We start from the raw sequence: 7,870 nt of genomic DNA on the forward strand, positions 1-7,870 counted from the left end.
AATAAAAAGTAACTTTTGACTTCTTTTGGGTTCAGACAGAGGTTGCAGCGTAGGTAGATTCCTGAATTCTTGTAAGAACTGATTTGCCTAGCTCTGGAGATGCTTACTGCAGGGCTTCAACTCCAAAATGTTTCTAGCCAGATTCCATTTATTATCAGCACATTTTGAAGTTTCAAGTAATACTGTGCAGGTTTTATTTCTCACTTTCTATTAGTGAATTCTGTAGAGTTACGAGCTTTCTCATTCTCAGTTTTCCAAAACTTCCAACAGATGTCTTGCCAGCAGCGAAGATGATTAAAGGTTTCTGAAGAAGTAGACTGCTGCTGGAAATCTGAAAGGGATCCCACTGCAGTGCCAAAAATCTTTGGAAAGTATATATGGCCCCCTTCTTACTGGAAATGTGTAAAGCCCCTTCTTGAAGAAATCTTCCGCAATAGAGCTACTTCAGTGCACTTCTGTGTGTTTTTTTCCTGAGCTAGGCAGAATAGGTAAGTGAAATTCCTACAGGTAAGATGAAAAGAAGGTGAAGAAGGATGAGCTTGGGCATTAGTCTTGGCAAAGTGTTGGATAGCATCTACAAATATACTGAAAATATGCATCTTAACCACTGAATGTATGTCCACAGATTCTCTTTCTGTGATGCTGGTTGGTCCCCAGTTAGTTTTTAGAATACTGCTCTTGAGCATTTCCATCTGGCTAGGGGTTTTCAACATTTTTTTTTTTTTTTTCATAATGCAGACTTAATCATTATAATTCATTTCCTTGTCACCTTGAAACTAAATTAATGCAATGTACTCTGCTTGGTATATGAAGCATTGTTTGATTCATATTCGTCATCAAAGTGTCTGCTGAGCTGTAACTGAAAAGTTCAAACATTACACTCATGTATGAATAAGCAAAAGGGTTAGTGTATTTTCAAACAGTATGTTTTGATGACAAAATATCTGTGCTTCAGTTTATTGAAAGGAATTAGTGCAGTTTTGAAAGGGTTATGTGATGTAGTGGCTGGCATTATGAGGAACTGGATTTAACCCAGGAGATAGTTTCCTGTGCTAGATTTCTCTCCCAAGTGTTGGGCACCATACAGATAAATCCCCCATTTATCTGGATTGAAATATTCAGATATGTTCTCCTTGCCTTCTTGCTTGAGGCAACAGAAATGTCTTCAGCAGTATCCAAAAGTTTATAACCTTTCATGACCTCTTTTTCTTGCTTTCTACAGACTGTTTTACAATTGCAGATTTTTTAAAACTTTCCGATTTTTTTTCCTGTCAGTGGCAGAGAAATGTAGCCACGAGTCAGTGATCTTCATCCAGCCATTGGTGATCTGGAATTAGCAAAGCTGCAAAGCCAGATAATGATTTGCTGGTTTTTTTTTTTTCTGAACATTTTTTCCCTTGAAGTGCCAATTTCAATTATTACCTTATGCCACTGAAGCTCAGAAGATGACAGGAAAAATACAAGAATATTTTTCTTGGATAAAATTGTGTTTTCAAAGGATGCTACCTGAGCATTGTATAAAAAAAGATAGCTATGTTCTTTTTTCCTTTAGTTTTGATCTTCCTCTGATTGGAAGTCGAAGACGTTGCTTGTAACTCTGAGATGATACCTGAAATTTTTATTCATCCTGAAGTATCTTTTCCTTTTTATTTTTCGTTATACTTGAGAATGGCCTTTAGGAGTCAGCATCTAAAAACCTTCTTGCCCTTATTCCTGCGATTGTCTAAACAAACACTTCTCAAAGTTTCATGAAGAGATAAGGAGAGATAGTTGTTATCAAGATTTTACTGACCATCAGTTAATATTCCTTAAGGACATATTTTGACCACATTTTCTATTCAAGTGGCTTACAGAACTATAACAAAACAATTATCCAATGTTACAAGATGATGAAGAGGAGCTTAAAAATACCCCAGTGCAAGCCAGGTAAGCAGCTAAATGCTCCTTATTCTTTTATTTTCCAGATAAGTCTCAGTTAAAGACAGCTTTACCTTACCCCTCAGGAATGTTCTGTCTGAAGCAGCCCCAGATAATCCATGAGTCATTATGGAACAATTTACAGTATATGCCATTCCATGCTACACTCATTCCATACCACAATGTGGGACAGATGTGTGCAGATATTTGCTTCTTTCAAATTACTCTTACACAGTCTTAACGACACAGATACAAATTAAGTCTTCAGCTAAATCACCCATATAGTGAACAATCTCTTTAGGCTCTCCTGGAAAAAAAAAGTACTCACAAATCTTTTTCATCCCAGGGCCGCAAGAAACATAGGACAGAACATCCCAAACCCTGCAGTTTTCACTATATTGGTATTTAAATAGAGCCAGTTGCTGTGGAACTCACTGGTGTTGGGAACTTTTGCAATGAGAGCTATAGGCTTTTGATTGCATATTGAATCTAGCCTGCCCGGATATTTTCAAAGCCACTATACTTTTCCTAAGATGCAGACATATACATTACAGTACTTAGTGATGTTTCTATTGGAATTGAATTTTAAAATCTTTGACTGCCACACATTGATTTTATTTAATTGAAAACAAATTTATTTTTCCCTAGGCTGAACTGGAACTGAAAAGATTTGGCCCTTGGTATTTGCTACCAAAATCTTTTACAGGTAGTTTAATGACAACATTGTGATAGAGCCAAGCTTGTCTTTAACACTTCTCCCTGCAATTTCATAGAGTTAGGGTGAGACTTCCAATTGCACAATTCTACTGAATCGAAGCAATTAGCAGCAGCTGAAGATCTGGCCAGTAGTCAAAAATAAATCCTAGGATTTTTGTCACAGCTTAGATATTACTTTGCCTAGATCAGAGGAGAGCCAAGCGGTGCTTGCTCTTTGAACTACCCCTGCGCTTAGGACACCTAGCAATAGCTTCAACTCAGCGTGGGCAAGGCAGTGCCTGATCACAGACTCAAAACACAGTCCCTGTCTGAGGGGACTTACAGCCACAGGCACAGTACAGTAGAGGAGTACAGAGAAGGGGAATACAGGGATGTCAGAAAAAAATAATGCTAGAGTCTTAGAATTTTTTAGTGGGATAGGGATCTGGGGTGGGATAAAAGATGTAAATATGCATGAGTGAAACCAGAGGTTCCTGGAAGAGTGAGAAAAGTTGAATACGTGGTTTAGAGGGATAATAGGTAGAAATGTTATGTGCCAGGAGGAAGCGTATATTCTCTCCTATGAAGGAATTCTGTTTCCAGTAATCTTGTTACAGAGTTACCAAGTCTTGTGTTGGTTCTGGTATTGAAAGACCTCAGAGAAATGTCAGTGCGCCTTAAGATTTTCAGCTGCAAATGGAGGCCAACATTACTTTTAAATGCTTTGAGGTGTATAGATAAAGAGCTGTGTGAAAGTGAGATTTACAATAATGATAAAATTAACAAAGTTGTCATCATTTTGAAAAAGGATATTAGTGTTAATTATTCCCTGTGACCAAAATACTTGTTAAAACAACCCAGAGTTTGAGGCAGGTAGGCAGTATGGCAATTTTTCAGTTGAATAGTTGTAGCTTTGCAAGGTTGTAAGTTATTGAAAGCAAGGTCTCACAGTGAAGTCTCAAGAAAACTTAAAAACTATCCCTACCTATAAAAATCTTTTTTTCTATAGTTTTTTGCTCCTCAGTATGTTTTTTGTTGACCTACTTCTGTTATGTGAGTTACACGCTGAAGGAAAAATATACTTTTGGATCTAGCTTTTATTTTGGGGGCTACCTATGTGCCTTTACTAGGTTTAAACAGTGTCACTTCCATTTATGATCGTCTGCACTGTTCATCTGTCAGCGTAAAATGTAAAAGCAGATGAAAGGCAAGAAGCCATATACGTCTATGAAGAGTAGCCTGGACATATGTAAAACTTCCTTGTCATTGTGCTTGAAAACATAAAAGGAGAATGAAGCTGCTGAAGAAGCAGTTGTGCTGAACATGCACGTGCATGGACCATGTGGATTGTATACTTACTGTCCCTGGAATGGTGTTTGCGCTTTGCGTATGTGACTGTTTGCAGCAGTGGATAGAAGGAAGAATGAATACAGTTAAAATTGATATAACATATGAATTGCAGTTTGTGTAGATGTTTTCTGGCTATTGTCCCAGTTCTGTGATTGAAAGTCCTGGTTCAAGTCCCACTGAAATAATTAAAACTTTCTTTCATTTACTTCTTCAGAGCGGGAGCACATCTATGCATTAATTCAACTGCACTTTCAGTTAGGGGCTGAACTTACTACTGAAGTAAGTGACAAACTCTTCCTGCCTTTAGCAAAAGATGCTTTGGCATGGTGTATATTATGAGATGTTAAGTGTTTTAACAACTGAAGCATCTGTGTTCTGTTGAGCTCTGAGATGGCATCCAAAAGGGTCACAAGATACCAATCTGATTACATTCCTCACATTGGTATGACAATGGTCTCTCCACATATTGTTTCCATCATTATTGCAGTCATATCACCAGACTGTCTTAATACTCTGCCAATTTATGTTCTTGAGAAATTTTTGTCACAAGAATAGATTTTTTTCCACGCTCTTCATTATTTTTCCCGAGTTAATAACCCACTTGGGACCAAATTTGGAAAACTTAGCCTGAGGAGTCTGGGTTTTTTTCTCATTTGCATTTATTTTCTAATTCATACAAGTGAAAGATGCCAAATGAATTAGTGAACAGGATAGTCTAAAACTGTTAAAATACAATAGCGCTTTTGCTTTGTATTCCCTTTTGTCTTGGGAAAAGTCATCTTCTCTTCTTCAGTCTTCTCTTGCACTGAAAAATGAGAACAGTAATGCTTTTGTACTTCCCTAACCAAAGTGTTTTCAGCATCACATTGAACCAGACATTCCCACTGATGAGCACTTTCATGCATGAATGCCTTTGTTGCGGTCAGTGAAATAGCTGGTTTGAGTTGGGGTTCAAAATCTCTCCCTGAGTCATCTCTAGTTTCTGATGAGCAGTGAGGTAAGCACTTATGAGAGGAAATAAGAGAATTTAGGCCATGTAACTCTTCCTAATATCAGTGGAAACAAATACCTAAACCCTCACACTTTAGTATTTGGATTACTTTACATTTTGACAGCTTGACAACTTTCTAACATTATCATGTTACAGCTATTAGTCCAAATCCCCTAGACCTCTACTCAGTCTTTATGCAGGCAAATCTATTTAGAGCTTTAGTAGTGGAATGTACTTCAGTATGGTCTGGACCATTACAGAAAAAGGAAAACAAAGGCATGATTAGCAATTTACTTAATGAAAGGTAAAGTCAAGAGTGGCACAGCTGACAGTTGAGTTTTACCAGAGGCAAATCAATGTTTGTTTTTACAATGAGTGTTTTAACCATAAACAATAACACTTTGATCTGTTAGTGTGAAAATCTAAAAGTTGTTGTGTGATTGTTGTTTACTAGATTTTGACAGGTACTCAAATGTAAGGACAGCATAATAAGGGAGGAATGATCTTCTGTAACTGCCAGATGAACATCAGTCTACAGGAATATCTTCTGTTATTTGTTTATAGCAGGATCATTTGCTATGAAATTCACTCATGAGACCAACTTAAGCATCAGGTTATGTTCTACAGTTCAGCAATTTGACATTGCAAGTATCTGAAGAACTTTCAAAGTAATGCTATCTGGATCTGTAATTTTGCTGCTATTTATTCATTTTTTTTCCTAGACCTTCTCCTGCTGTCTCCTCTGTTTGTGATAATTCTGGCGATAGCCTCAGAGTTGGGAGCCTCGGCGTGTGTAGTTTGCCCAAGCCTTACCACACACCTGCTCTTCATGCGTGACAGCTGAAAATCATGGTAAGTGAAAAACTGCTCTGTGCTCCTCTTCTTGCCGAAGCATGTGAGATATCATGTTGACAGTCCAGAGTATTGTGCATGATAGATGTGGAGGAATGTCTTTAAAGGACTTGAAGTGTGTTTACTGCCTGTCCTGAAATGTTTTAATGCTTGCAGGCTGTAGCCATCACTCTGGCATGGCAGCACTGGCACCTTTCCCTGAAAATTCCTATTCCTGCAGCATAATCCTAGCTGTGGTGCAAGGTGTTCTGAAAGGATGCATTCACTTAAGCCCTGTAGATAAGTAATTACACAGGATACCTTTGTTTCTGTATGTTGAAGAATAAGAAATTGTTTGGTTTATGTTAATAATTTTATATGCAGCAAACACCATTTAATCAGTTCTATACATTCTATATAGGTCATATTTAGTTGCTGTAATAGTACTACATTATATGTTGCAAAAGTTATATTTTATTTGGTGCTATTCATTCTTTATTAGTAGTATTTGATTTATTTATTAAGTGCTGGCAGTGTACTCCACAGGACAAGATTTTCAATGTTACCTTCTAATGTATGCCTGTTGTCTTTCTGAAAATGATGAATGTTTTTGTAGATGTGTTACTCTGGTTGAGGTAGATGATGATCGGGAAGTGTTTGAAGTTAGATCATCTAACTGTGACACTGTGTAATTAATAATGTATAAGTTAACAAGAACTAGATGTAAGGAGTTGGGAGGGGAATCGGAAAGCTAAAGACATCGTTATATTTGAATGCAAATTAGTTCCTACAGCGTCACTGAGTTTTGTCTGTGTGTGTCTAAACTTGAGCATGCCTGTGTTATATATCTGAAAGTAGCCATACAGCAACGGATGTATTCAATCACTTCTTTCGTGTTAGCTGCTTTAACTCCTCTTTCAGACATGTGCTATCTTTGTTAAAGCTGTAGAAGTGGTGAGCTTACTGCAGCCTTACAGACATTTCTCTGAAAAGCAGAACTGTGGGGCATCCATTTTTATGTGTATTCCATGCTTCTTTAGAGTAAATTGTGCAGGCGAATTCCACCCTTAATGGTGTGTAACCTCATTAATGGTTTAGGCCAGAAGCATCTTAAATTGTGCTTGCATTCTTCAGGATAATTTAAAGCACTCATACAAGTTGTTGCTATTTGAATATGTCCCTAAAGCATACGATAAATGCATTAACAGATTTTGGACCCAAAGACTTAAAATAAAAGGGGGATAGAGGGGGGTCATGGGGAGAAAACAACAACTCCTAAACCATGAAGTGATAATGAAAAGTAGACTAGCCAACATACTGATATTTCCTTTAGGAGACTCAGGAAGCTGGGGTTTGGCTCTTGTATTTTATAAAGCACTACCTCTAATCTCTTAGCTTTTTTTTTTTTTTTACTGCATTTTAGTATTCCAGTTTTGTTTCTCCCCACTGCTCTGGGGATCTTTTTTCCTACTAGTATGTGTTGTCTAAAGGAAAGACAGCTCTCTTGTTCTATAGATGAAATCTGAACTGGCAAAAGATATGAGTTGGTTCTTTCTTCTACAATAAGAGACAATATCTGGAAGGCAAGTTTTAAATAGCATTAATTGCACCCCTTGATTTTTCCCTTTTATATGAGGAAAGTGAAAGTTATGTGAAGCTATATATATTGTCACTAGAACTAAGAATGATGAGGTTAGCTTCTAGTTTTTATCAGTTTCTTTCTAGCATTTATATCCTAAATTGTTGCTCGTTATTTCTTTTCTGAAAAAAGGTCAAATGTGTTTCCCTTTGTTTATATTTGAACTCTATGTGTTGAGACAGAATAGGCAGCAGAGGAGTAACAGAATCATTCTTCCACTGGTCAAGAGCCCGATCTCACCTTTGAACTACATTGATTAGGATGGGCTATGGAATAAATCCCCAGTTATGGACTAGTGAAAAATGCAAGTCATTCTAGATTAACCTAGGGACCTGGTGTCAGTATAACATAGGTGAACAGGATCTTTAGGAAATTCTTAAAAGCGATTAGGAAAAAAATTGAGTTTGACTTGCATTTTTCACAATTCTATTTAAAAAAAAAATATT

The 7,870-nt window shown here is 37.1% G+C and overlaps 1 long non-coding RNA gene across 1 annotated transcript; it reads left to right on the forward strand.

The window, feature by feature from the left end:
* Positions 1-865: 865 nt before the first annotated feature.
* LOC138687491 (uncharacterized) lies at positions 866-7,809 on the forward strand. Its single transcript, XR_011326693.1, has 3 exons — positions 866-1,926; positions 5,677-5,806; positions 5,963-7,809. It is a non-coding gene; the product is annotated as an uncharacterized lncRNA (long non-coding RNA).
* Positions 7,810-7,870: the final 61 nt, after the last annotated feature.

The sequence above is a fragment of the Haliaeetus albicilla genome, chromosome 1 (genome assembly GCF_947461875.1).
Source record: "Haliaeetus albicilla chromosome 1, bHalAlb1.1, whole genome shotgun sequence".
Lineage (NCBI taxonomy): Eukaryota > Metazoa > Chordata > Aves > Accipitriformes > Accipitridae > Haliaeetus > Haliaeetus albicilla.